This window comes from Schistocerca piceifrons, chromosome 1, assembly GCF_021461385.2.
Source record: "Schistocerca piceifrons isolate TAMUIC-IGC-003096 chromosome 1, iqSchPice1.1, whole genome shotgun sequence".
NCBI lineage: Eukaryota > Metazoa > Arthropoda > Insecta > Orthoptera > Acrididae > Schistocerca > Schistocerca piceifrons.
The window spans coordinates 798,921,062-798,934,596 of record NC_060138.1 but is presented as its reverse complement, the minus strand read 5'-3'; the positions used below and the strand labels follow the sequence as shown (position 1 = coordinate 798,934,596).

Genomic DNA, 13,535 nt, shown 5'->3' with positions numbered 1-13,535 from the left:
GTTGCTTTTTGGTATTACCCTTAAATACTTATACGATTGATGTGCTCAAAATGTTCATCAGTAATTTTGTAATGAGTTACTATATGAATATTTCTCTTTGATGTAGGCTTTATTTTACTTTCACACATAATTAGAGAGAGCTGGCATTCAGTACACGAAATGGAAATTTTTTCCAAGTCGTTCTGACATTTCTTGCGATACTCCAAAAAGAGACTCTCCTGTACGGAACTGCACTGTCAGCGAACAGCCTTATACATCTGCTAACACTATCTGATAAATCATTAATGTATATTGAAAACATTAGAGCTTCTGTAACACGTGGAACTTTCACCGTGCAGTACAACATACACTCATGGAAATTGAAATAAGAACACCGTGAATTCATTGTCCCAGGAAGGGGAAACTTTATTGACACATTCCTGGGGTCAGATACATCACATGATCACACTGACAGAACCACAGGCACATAGACACAGGCAACAGAGCATGCACAATGTCGGCACTAGTACAGTGTATATCCACCTTTCGCAGCAATGCAGGCTGCTATTCTCCCATGGAGACGATCGTAGAGATGCTGGATGTAGTCCTGTGGAACGGCTTGCCATGCCATTTCCACCTGGCGCCTCAGTTGGACCAGCGTTCGTGCTGGACGTGCAGACCGCGTGAGACGACGCTTCATCCAGTCCCAAACATGCTCAATGGGGGACAGATCCGGAGATCTTGCTGGCCAGGGTAGTTGACTTACACCTTCTAGAGCACGTTGGGTGGCACGGGATACATGCGGACGTGCATTGTCCTGTTGGAACAGCAAGTTCCCTTGCCGGTCTAGGAATGGTAGAACGATGGGTTCGATGACGGTTTGGATGTACCGTGCACTATTCAGTGTCCCCTCGACGATCACCAGTGGTGTACGGCCAGTGTAGGAGATCGCTCCCCACACCATGATGCCGGGTGTTGGCCCTGTGTGCCTCGGTCGTATGCAGTCCTGATTGTGGCGCTCACCTGCACGGCGCCAAACACGCATACGACCATCATTGGCACCAAGGCAGAAGCGTCTCTCATCGCTGAAGGCGACACGTCTCCATTCGTCCCTCCATTCACGCCTGTCGCGACACCACTGGAGGCGGGCTGCACGATGTTGGGGCGTGAGCGGAAGACGGCCTAACGGTGTGCGGGACCGTAGCCCAGCTTCATGGAGACGGTTGCGAATGGTCCTCGCCGATACCCCAGGAGCAACAGTGTCCCTAATTTGCTGGGAAGTGGCGGTGCGATCCCCTACGGCACTGCGTAGGATCCTACGGTCTTGGCGTGCATCCGTGCGTCGCTGCGGTCCGGTCCCAGGTCGACGGGCACGTGCACCTTCCGCCGACCACTGGCGACAACATCGATGTACTGTGGAGACCTCACGCTCCACGTGTTGAGCAATTCGGCGGTACGTCCACCCGGCCTCCCGCATGCCCACTATACGCCCTCGCTCAAAGTCCGTCAACTGCACATACGGTTCACGTCCACGCTGTCGCGGCATGCTACCAGTGTTAAAGACTGCGATGGAGCTCCGTATGCCACGGCAAACTGGCTGACACTGACGGCGGCGGTGCACAAATGCTGCGCAGCTAGCGCCATTCGACGGCCAACACCGCGGTTCCTGGTGTGTCCGCTGTGCCGTGCGTGTGATCATTGCTTGTACAGCCCTCTCGCAGTGTCCGGAGCAAGTATGGTGGGTCTGACACACCGGTGTCAATGTGTTCTTTTTTCCATTTCCAGGAGTGTATTAGGTTCTACGGGGTGTTAAAAAAAGTCTCTCCGCAGTACCGTTTGATTGTTAGCCGCTCGTGCCGTATGAAGCAGAGAATATACTGAAATGAAACTCAATGAAATACAAGTTAGTAATTTATGGAATATTCATTTTTAATTTTAAATTTTCACATAAAATGTTGAAAGTGTTCCCCTGTTCCCCCTGTTGTTGAATACACACTTCAATTCGTCTAATCATGTTTCCAAACACAAGCTGTAACATTTCTTCTGTAACAGAAGCACTGACAGTGGATATTGCAAATTCATCGATGGATTTTGGACGGTTTTTATAGAGAGTTGCTTTCGCTGCACTCCAGAAGAAAAAGTCAGGTGGTTTTAGGTGAGGTGATCGTGGAGGCCAAAGTCCCTGTGAAATTATGCGATCACCAAAACATCAGCAAGCAGTGACATTGAAACGCGAGCTGTATGCGCGGTTGCACCATCTTTCAGAAAATAACCGTTCAGTATTTCACTCAACACAAGTTCTCCTATGAATGGGTACAGAATATCACTGCAGTACCGTTGTGCATTTATTGTTTCGTTGAAAAATATGGGACCCACAATCCGACGTCTAGAAATTGCAATCCACACTCCAATTTTCACAGAATGAAGCGGTTCCTCATGAATACACAATGGATTTGCAGTACTCCACATACGAGAATTTTGCGAATTCTTGTACCCGTATAAAAGAAACCATGCCTCATCAGTGAAAAACGTTTCATTAAGAATATCCCTTCCATTTTGTTGAACGAAATTTTTGAACCATTGATAATAATGCAGTCTCTTGCCATGATCAGCATTTTTTCAGTTCTTGCACGACTGTCACTTTGTATGGGAAAAGTTCTAATTTTTTCCTTACAGCTGTGTGGGCCGTTGCGACACTACCATCGATTTCCTGGGCGAGTTATTTTACTGACTTGTTCGGATTCATGGACATTTTATCGGAAATATCGAGTAGTTTATCCTCAGACAAAACTCTAGGACGACCACTTCTCGGTGCATCTGTCACTGAACCCGTACTTCGAAATTTGTTAATCAAATCTCGCACTGTATCGCGATGTTGGAGTGTTCTCTCTGGGAAAACTGAATTAAATGTTTGACGAACTGAAACTGTGCATTTATCGCCAGATTTGAACACTTTTTCTACTAAAATCACACGTTCTTCAATGGTTAGCATTTTAACAGCGACAAAAACGAAACAAACGAACAAAGGAACTAAACTTAAACGTTCACGTCAATACGTAACGACACACGCCAACGATACTACTGACGCTGGCTGAGATAAATGAAACAGTGAAATGTTGGGAGAGTCCACATGAAGGGAAGTAACCCAGGCAGGCGAACAATTATACGGCCCGCGCGGCTAACAATCATACGTCACTGCGGAGACACTTTTTGAACACCCTGTATTAGTTAGATATTCCTGGAGCCTCTCTCATATTTGGAAAGATGTTCCGTGTGACCACATTTTACTTAGCAGACGTTGAAGTGGTACCGTGTCGAACACCTCTAGGAAATCCAGGAGGACGGAGTTTACCTCTTCACCTGCATCTGTTGTTTGCAAGATGTCGTGTATGAAAAAAGCAAGCTGTGTTTCACCCTCTACATCCACACAATCTGACTTGACTATTCCACTCTTTGTCTGACTTTGGAAATTTTCTAGCTGATTACAACTGAGTGCAGACCCGGCCGTGTGAGGCTTGGTCGCCAGTCGCGTCTGGATAGCTCAGTCGACTTACTCGTGAAGGCCAAGGTTTCAGGTTCGATTCTCCATCTGACACAATTTTAATCTGCTAAGAAGTTCCAAAGCAATGCACACGCCATGCTGGAGATGGTTATTCTTTCAATAATTAAATACTAGGTGAAAGAACTGTTGAAGTTTGAGTGGTGTTAGCGAAACGCTCACATCATTCTAGTGAAGGATGAAGATGATTTGCTTCTGTGACTATTTTATTTAGAAGGTAAAGTGTAGTGCAGGCATGGAGCGGATACTTAGTTTTGAGGTTTGGACGTTACGAAACATTTTATCAGGAGGAGAGAACTATTGGTTCAAATGGCTCTGAGCACTATGGGACTTAACGTCTTGGGTCATCAGTCCCCTAGAACGTAGAGAACTACTTAAACCTAACTAACCTAAGGACATCACACACATCCATGCCCGAGGCAGGATTCGAGCCTGCGACAGTAGCAGTCACGCGGTTCCAGACTGAAGCGCCTAGAACCGCTTGGTCACCGCGGCCGGCAGAGAACTACTGAATGGCTATTCAGGTATGGATTCCGAGGTAGACTTTAGAAACGAGAGCGAGGACGTCCTGGTGTTAAAAGAGGATTGTCGCTTATGTACGTCTAGCAGAGCTGTTCAGATACAGCGTCATGGCGACGGATGTCCTGGTCTTGGCGTGGGTTTGTTTTGCAACTGGGTAATGAGAGGATGCGGGACGAGGGTATAAGTGTGTGACTGGAGGAAATATTTTGGTTCAGGTACAGCAGACCGTCGGGACTTGAGGACTCCGCAGTTTTGACCGTCGGTTTTCTCCGAGTGCTCCGTCCACCTTATGGGCAGGCTCACCGGTGACTACAGACGGCAATCAATTCCTTGCCAGATTGTGCTCATCATTTCGTCTGACCTGAAACATACTGCGCCATTATCTCACAGGAATGTCAATCAAAATGATCTTTCAATATACTGTACAAGCTCCACTGTGAATATCTGCCTGGGTAATGCTTTATTCGAGCACAAAAAAGAATCGTAGTCGCGCTTTATAATCAGCAGATTTACGAATGCATTGACCGTTCAAACCACTCTGTCACAATGCAAAACGTCACTGCGACCTTACCTTTCAGCGCAACGGCGCAATACATTGACGTTTACTTACTACAGTAAGTATTCTGGCGTAACCACAAGCGCCGGAACGAAGACGAAGGACGCAAGACCAGAGAAGGCGGTGAGACGACGTCGGCCAATGATGCGCTGATTAGGACCGCTCCACGACAGGAGCGACATCTGCAAGAAGTGAATACAAGCGCCGCTCCTGCCAGCCTCGGCCGGACATTAGTGGACAGATTCGCAGAGTACTAGCACGGCCTAGCAAAGAGTGCTACGAGAGCGTTTATCAATGACGTATATCAACTTGCAGGAACATTGTGTATAGCAAGGACTCGGATTTATGTTGCACGTCGTCCATCGCTCGCGACACCTTTGTACATCAATGTTAAGTATTGCCTATCTGCTTTATAGAAATAAAACTACTAATGTTATTTGCATGAACTGTATAGTATTCCGAGAACGCAGCATCCCTTAGGCACCCTCTCTACGAGACGAGTGGGCAAGACCCAACAATAAGCTCGAAATGCGTCGAGCAATTATGGTTTCAGATTGTAGTACGTAATCTTGAACTGGGACGCTCAGCACATTGAGTTTCCATTACAACAAGACGTCTTCACTATTAGCGTGTCTCCGAAATATGTTCTGCGGGCAGACACACCCTTTGGAGTCAATCTCACCGGTAAGCAGGCTTGTGATAAATCTTTGTCGGCAGTCTGACTGATTACGCCACTGATAACAGACTGATTGCTAGGAAGAACATTACGTAACTGAATACAATGAAAAATGAAATAATTTGAAAACCTGGAAAAATTTTCGCACAAATGAATACACACCAAGAATACATCATTAAGAAGTTTACTTCGATGGTGAAAAGCAGTGCAGTCAGATCACGAAACACAGTTAAATGAAAATAGCGAACAGAAAGGTAAGAAACGCATTACCTCGTAGAAATGTATCAGCGCTTCTGTACTGCATTCAGACTCATAGACATTAATCATAACACGTGCTAAACATAATAGCTGCAAATAAAATGATAGCTCAGCCACGATTGTACAAATTAGCCGCCAATGGCTTTACTCAAAATTATTTTAACAAGCGTCTCAGTATAATGCATTTTGATATAATAACTAAACAAAGTGCTTTTCATGCAGTGACAATGCTGGTAAGTGTTAACAAACATGTAAATTTAACTCCTGTGAGTTGTTAACTATTATAATTTTTACTTGATTACTCGGAACAGTTGAGTTTAACTTAATGAATAGGGACGAACTAACAGGATCAGTCACATAGTTTTAATAGAAAATCATGTGTGATATGCAGAAAAAAAAACATTCTAAGAGAATGGTTCAACCCCAAAAACAAGCTACGTCCAATCTGGAGTTGCAAAAACGATGTCGTCATGTTAGCAATGGAGACATGGTAAAATAACTGCAGTCAGAGTATCCATTTCCATAATTATGAGCAAGACGTCAGTTATTTAAACGATTCGGGCCTGCTTTTCGAACTTACTTCGACATCATTAAAAGAACCGTGAGAGTTCCCAATACACGCAGCGCAATATTAAGTCCATAAAACTTTGGCACGTCTCATTCTGCCGACAGGTAGAATGGGGATTACTTGTACCTCGCCTTACAGTCCAGAGATACCAACAATCGGGACTCTAACTTGATGACAATGCCTACTGGACCAAGAAAATATGACAGTGTATAGAAAGCTATGCTGAATGTTTCATTTCATATTACACTGAATAATTTTGACACTTCAGATTTATAAATATACAAGTATCACAATTTTGGAGGCTGTACAGGTATGTTTTCTAAGTGTTTTGACATAAGGGATCAGTTGTCCCCGATTGCTCGCTACAAACTAGTAATATAATTATGATTTATTAAGTTTAATGCGCTATTTACCTTTGATTACGTAAAAATGACTTCACAGTAGCGTGTAAGGGGCTGCGTCTCCTGTCCGTTGTTAAGAAATGGGAGAGAGCTGATTAAGTCAGTCAGGATGGTATAACTGCTTCCCACCCAGGCCTTATGTGTTCAATCGACGAGCGAGGGCCGGTGTGGCCGTGTGGTTCTAGGCGCTACAGTCTGGAGCCGAGCTACCGCTACGGTCGCAGGTTCGAATCCTGCCTCTGGCATGGATGTGTGTTATGTCCTTAGGTTAGTTAGGTTTAAGTAGTTCTAAGTTCTAGGCGACTGATGACCTCAAGTCGCATAGTGCTCAGAGCCATTTGAACCATTTTTTTGACGAGCGAGGAAGTCAGGAATCCGTTCAAGATGAAGGTGGCCGCAGCAAGACTGACTGATTACAGTGAACCTTGAGTTGAAGTGGACGCAGGTGCGCCCCCTATCCGGTGTGCGCAGCCTAGCGTCGATCCACGGCGTGTTCGTACCTGGTGTAACCGAGGTTGGTTGCGAATGAAGTTCTCGTTCACCCTAGCAGATGGTGCACAGGCAAAGTGCTGCAGCGGTGGCCATGTGGTGTACATGCAGCCACTGTGTAGGTAAGAGTGGCTGCAGTTAGCTCAGTCAATGGCGACTGGGCAAAGGCCACTGGGGTCCACGGATGGTGCAGTATTGTCGAACTTCAGACCCCCATTAGCGTGGAAGGCGCCTGACACGATATATAGATCCGCTGAAGTCTGTCGCCAAACTCTTCACTGGTCGGTAAGTCATGGTTCCTGTCTATTTATAAAGACCTCAAGAAGATTTATTTTGCTGCCTGGCGGCATAGGCATACACTGACGAATGATACAATGCTGCGTCGGCGCATCGATGCAGCAGTCTTGCCAGACTTTACCGTAAAGCGGATCGAAGTTAGTAGGTTTGACGTTTTGTGAAACGTTAAGTGGATCGCCTGCATGCCTTTGCGTTGTAGCGTTCCGTCCTCGTTGCCCCAAAAGGAAAAGCCTGCCTGTAATACGCATTCACCAAAAAGAACAACATAAAATACAAGGCAATGCAACAACCCTCAAATTCAAAATTATTTTGATGTGTTTACTCTCACTGCGTGAATAGCTCAGCATAGCGCCATTATGACGTTGTTCCATTGTATCCAGTGAACTAACACACAAGGCGCTAATCGATCAACTCTTTTTCAGCAAACTTATCCATACCGCTGTGTATCAGTGTTAACATACAAATAACAACAACAGAAAAAAATAGAAGGGATCGAACTGTACTGAAAGCAAACTTAAGGCCGAACAGTAAAATGGATATTATTATTTTCTGCAACAAGCTGTGAGTGAATGGAGCAAGTTTGTTTCCAAATAAGATACACTGGCGTATACTATCAACATTTGCACTGTTGTAGAGATAATTTCGGCGTGCTACCGCACTACACACAGGAAGACAAATAGGGAGGGGGGGGGGGTAATAAATGAAACGAAATGCAAAATAATTGCTCTGAGCACTATGCGACTTAACTTCTGAGGTCATCAGTCGCCTAGAACTTAGAACTAATTAAACCTAACTAACCTAAGGACATCACACACATCCATGCCCGAGGCAGGATTCGAACCTGCGACCGTAGCGGTCGCTCGGGTCCAGACTGTAGCGCCTAGAACCGCACGGCCACTCCGGCCGACGAAACGAAATGCACTTACTCAGCAACGAGCCACAGGGGACCTGGAACATTTATACAAAAATACTCTGAAAATATCCTAAACAACGTCAGAAATTTCGTATGTGGAGTTCAAATTCATCTTTTATATTCAGTCATAAAAACAGCCAAGAGATGTCTTCACTAACTAAGCAGAGATTACGTGTACACGAGTCTACTTTACTATTTTACGAAGATAAAATAGTGTGATTTCAAAGCCTTACGGATGACTTGAAATATAACTGACACAGTACAGTAACAGTCACAATGTATTACCTTCCTCGTGTAGTTTGCAAACAACGGTATTTGCGGATGTTTTTCCCCGAACATGAGCACAGTGTAGCAGCACTTCAGGAACACGGGGAGGCCCGCACTTGCAGATGCTGGGCAGTCCTCGCGCGCCCTTTGATTATTTCGTCGACCGTGCAGTAAATCAGGTAGGGTAGGGAAACCTGAGCGCGCCGCTTGATCTCAAGTTACCCTCTCGAGCCAGCGGCCGCCTCTGCCCTATGAATCGATGCGGCGCGCGGGGTTGCGCTGCGCGGATGCCTACCGTGCAGGCGCGGGAATTTCATTAGGAAGCGCCGAGCCGCGCTGTAACCTGAGGTCCGCGCTCTCTAGTAGCCGCTGTGTGTCTGTGGCGCCAGATGACCCGTGATACTCGACGTAGATATATACTGCCGTCTGACCAGCACGCTAAATGCTACAGAGGCTTCTGTAAACTTAACACAAAACTCCCTTCCGCGAATCACGATGTGTAACAACGGAGAGAGAAGTTGCAGTGCAGCAAATTACTCATCAGCTGAATGACGGGCAAAAACGGTCAGCAGTCGCACCATCCACAAAAATCTCTTCACTATGAAGTAATCACGTCACATGTGTACCTTTGCTCACAACATTTCACAGACAGTGAATGGGGCCTAGGAACTGCACGACTGAGATGTAGAAATTTGGAAAATGCTGTCTCGAACTGATCACTTTCGGTAAATAATGATACTCGCTAATGGGATGATACGAGTATGTGAAAAACAACATAGTCTTTCATCCCACTTTCCAGGGGCCGTCGTTTTAACACGGCTTCGGTTACGGTAGCTCTCATCCCTCTTGTATGTTGACATGTGTTGGTACAGGTTTTCTTGAAGGGGCGGGCACAGATGCGGATAGTTGCACCATATATGGGCATGCAGGTTTTTGTCGGAGAATTTCATTGATGAAATATTCTCTAGTTATCAGCCGAGTCGTAGCGTCGCTTTGTCGCAATGTTTACATGAGTTTCCTACTCCTGAACTTGGTCTGAAGATGTCAAGTAAGGAACTCATAGCATCAACATGGTGCCACAACATGGCTGATCAAGAACAAAATGATAATTTGTTGACGGATTCAACCATCGCCTTATTTAATACCATTTTCCTGAGAAATACTTTAATAGAGAATAATTTTCTATTTCTAAGTGCCAAGAAAAACACTTGATTATAAATTACAGAGACCAGGAGAAGTTGTTACAATTCATGATTTCTACGTTTTGAAGAAGCAGTCATTGTAATCTCTTTTTCTGTCATTATGTCTCCTTGGCTATATTTTCGCAGAAATTTGAGGCAATAGGATTTGTCTTTTCTGAAAAAAAGCTGTTCTGACGGAGTAAATTTTTCTGACAACGTCGCACGATTGTGGATCGGTTTACATAGACATAAGGGTTGGTTGTTGCGATTTGTTTTGATCAGAAAAAAATTATTTATTCAACACAACATTAAGAAAATAAAAATCAAACAGTGATATTGAAAAGCGCTAATACGTATTTAAGACTTATTTGGAAGCTAAAATAGTAATTTAAATACATATTTAAGAGAAGTCCTATGTTAGCCTAGTCGCTTTCGAGCGCACAGTCACAATTTTGAAATGTTTAAACGTTAATTATCCTCGGGGTGCTTAATTCATGTGTACTGTATTGTATAGCTCAAAGATAAACGTGCAGCAGTAGAATTTTTAGATTAATGCTCCGTGACGTAGGACCATGATTTTATTAAATTGTAATGTAATAAGTGATTTGCATATCTGTATTAATAATAATGGGATTCCTTAAAAAGAAAATCAGGCTGCATTTCGACTTCTCAAAATCGTAAATGTACATTCGACATCATGCTGATGATGTGCGATTATCACCTCATCAAACCATCCACTTCGTATGATTTAATTAGATGGAAAATGTAAACACAAAGATCAGATAATATTAGTAGAAGGAATTGAACACTTTGTCAATGAATGAAAACATGGTTAAGTTTATCCAGGATTATTATTAAGCTCAAATTACAGATGATAAAATATTCAGGACTTTTTCCTCACCATCTCCTTTCGAGAGAGCCAACGAGGAGTGTAAGACAAGTGATGATTCCAGATAAAAAGTACATCAATTTTTTTAAGACAACTGACGCTTGAAATTTTTACACAGATTGTCATATATGCTAATGAGTTATTCTGAGAATAATGATTCTATCTTTGCGTTTAAATAACGGTATTTTACAGTTTACTTCTTACATTCTATACACTGGATCAATTTTTCCTTAGTTTTACAATTAGAAAATGGTTCAAGATGTTCTAAACAAAAATGTTGTCATACTCTCTTTCACTCACTGAGTTATTCTACCATTCATCCTCTTATTTCTTTTCTTGTTGTTGTTGTTGTGGTCTTCAGTCCTGAGACTGGTTTGATGCAGCTCTCCATGCTACTCTATCCTGTGCAAGCACCTTCATCTCCCAGTACCTACTGCAACCTACATCCTTCTGAATCTGCTTAGTGTATTCATCTCTTGGTCTCCCTCTACGATTTTTACCCTCCACGCTGCCCTCCAATACTAAATTGGTGATCCCTTGATGCCTCAGAACATGTCCTACCAACCGATCCCTTCTTCTGGTCAAGTTGTGCCACAAACTTCTCTTCTCCCCAATCCTATTCAATACTTCCTCATTAGTTATGTGATCTACCCATCTAATCTTCAGCATTCTTCTGTAGCACCACATTTCGAAAGCTTCTATTCTCTTCTTGTCCAAACTATTTATCGTCCATGTTTCACTTCCATACATGGCTACACTCCATACGAATACTTTCAGAAACGACTTCCTGACACTTAAATCAATACTGGATGTTAACAAATTTCTCTTCTTCAGAAACGCTTTCCTTGCCACTGCCAGCCTACATTTTATATCCTCTCTACTTCGACCATCATCAGTTATTTTGCTCCCCAAATAGCAAAACTCCTTTACTACTTTAAGTGCCTGATTTCCTAATCTAATTCCCTCAGCATCACCCGACTTAATTAGACTACATTCCATTATCCTTGTTTTGCTTTTGTTGATGTTCATCTTATATCCTCCTTTCAAGACACTGTCCATTCCATTCAACTGCTCTTCCAAGTCCTTTGCTGTCTCTGACAGAATTACAATGTCATCGGCGAACCTCAAAGTTTTTATTTCTTCTCCATGAATTTTAACACCTACTCCGAATTTTTCTTTTGTTTCCTTTACTGCTTGCTCAATATACAGATTGAACAACATCGGGGAGAGGCTACAACCCTGTCTTACTCCCTTCCCAACCACTGCTTCCCTTTCATGTCCCTCGACTCTTATAACTGCCATCTGGTTTCTGTACAAATTGTAAATAGCCTTTCGCTCCCTGTATTTTACCCCTGCCACCTTTAGAATTTGAAAGAGAGTATTCCAGTGAACATTGTCAAAAGCTTTCTCTAAGTCTACAAATGCTAGAAACGTAGGTTTGCCTTTCCTTAATCTTTCTTCTAAGATAAGTCGTAAGGTCAGTATTGCCTCACGTGTTCCAGTGTTTCTACGGAATCCAAACTGATCTTCCCCGAGGTTGGCTTCTACAAGTTTTTCCATTCGTCTGTAAAGAATTCGTGTTAGTATTTTGCAGCTGTGACTTATTAAAGTGATAGTTCGGTAATTTTCACATCTGTCAACACCTGCTTTCTTTGGGATTGGAATTATTATATTCTTCTTGAAGTCTGAGGGTATTTCGCCTGTTTCATACATCTTGCTCACCAGATGGTAGAGTTTTGTCAGGACTGGCTCTCCCACGGCCGTCAGTAGTTCCAATGGAATATTGTCTACTCCGGGGGTCTTGTTTCGACTCAGGCCTTTCAGTGCTCTGTCAAACTCTTCACGCAGTATCGTATCTCCCATTTCAGCTTCATCTACACCCTCTTCCATTTCCATAATATTGTCCTCAAGAACGTCGCCCCTGTATAGACCCTGTATATACTCCTTCCACCTTTCTGCTTTCCCTTCTTTGCTTAGAACTGGGTTTCCATCAGAGCTCTTGATATTCATACAAGTCGTTCTCTTATCTCCAAAGGTCTCTTTAACTTTCCTGTAGGCGGTATCTATCTTACCCCTAGTGAGATAGGCCTCTACATCCTTACATTTGTCCTCTAGCCATCCCTGCTTAGCCATTTTGCACTTCCTGTCGATCTCAATTTTGAGACGTTTGTATTCCTTTTTGCCTGTTTCACTTACTGCATTTTTATATTTTCTCCTTTCATCAATTAAATTCAATATTTCTTCTGTTACCCAAGGATTTCTACTAGCCCTCGTCTTTTTACCTACTTGATCCTCTGCTGCTTTCACTACTTCATCCCTCAAAGCTACCCATTCTTCTTCTACTGTATTTATTTCCCCCATTCCTGTCAATTGCTCCCTTATGCTCTCCCTGAATCTCTGTACAACCTCTGGTTCTTTTAGTTTATCCAGGTCCCATCTCCTTAAATTCCCACCTTTTTGCAGTTTCTTCAGTTTTAATCTACAGGTCATAACCGATAGATTGTGGTCAGAGTCCACATCTGCCCCTGGAAATGTCTTACAATTTAAAACTTGGTTCCTAAACCTCTGTCTTACCATTATATAATCTATCTGATACCTTTTAGTATCTCCAGGGTTCTTCCATGTATACAACCTTCTTTCATGATTCTTAAACCAAGTGTTAGTTATGATTATGTTGTGCTCTGTGCAAAATTCTACCAGGCGGCTTCCTCTTTCATTTCTGTCCCCCAATCCATATTCACCTACTATGTTTCCTTCTCTCCCTTTTCCTACACTCGAATTCCAGTCACCCATGACTATTAAATTTTCGTCTCCCTTCACAATCTGAATAATTTCTTTTATTTCATCATACATTTCTTCAATTTCTTCGTCATCTGCAGAGCTAGTTGGCATATAAACTTGTACTACTGTAGTAGGCATGGGATTCGTTTCTATCTTGGCCACAATAATGCGTTCACTATGCTGTTTGTAGTAGCTTACC

General features: G+C 43.3%; 1 protein-coding gene across 1 annotated transcript in view; it reads left to right on the top strand.

The window, feature by feature from the left end:
* The window catches only part of LOC124775183 (glycine-rich cell wall structural protein 1.8-like), a 119,596-nt gene that overhangs the window by 62,718 nt on the left and 43,343 nt on the right, over positions 1 to 13,535 (top strand). The gene's annotated exons all lie outside the window — the stretch shown is intronic.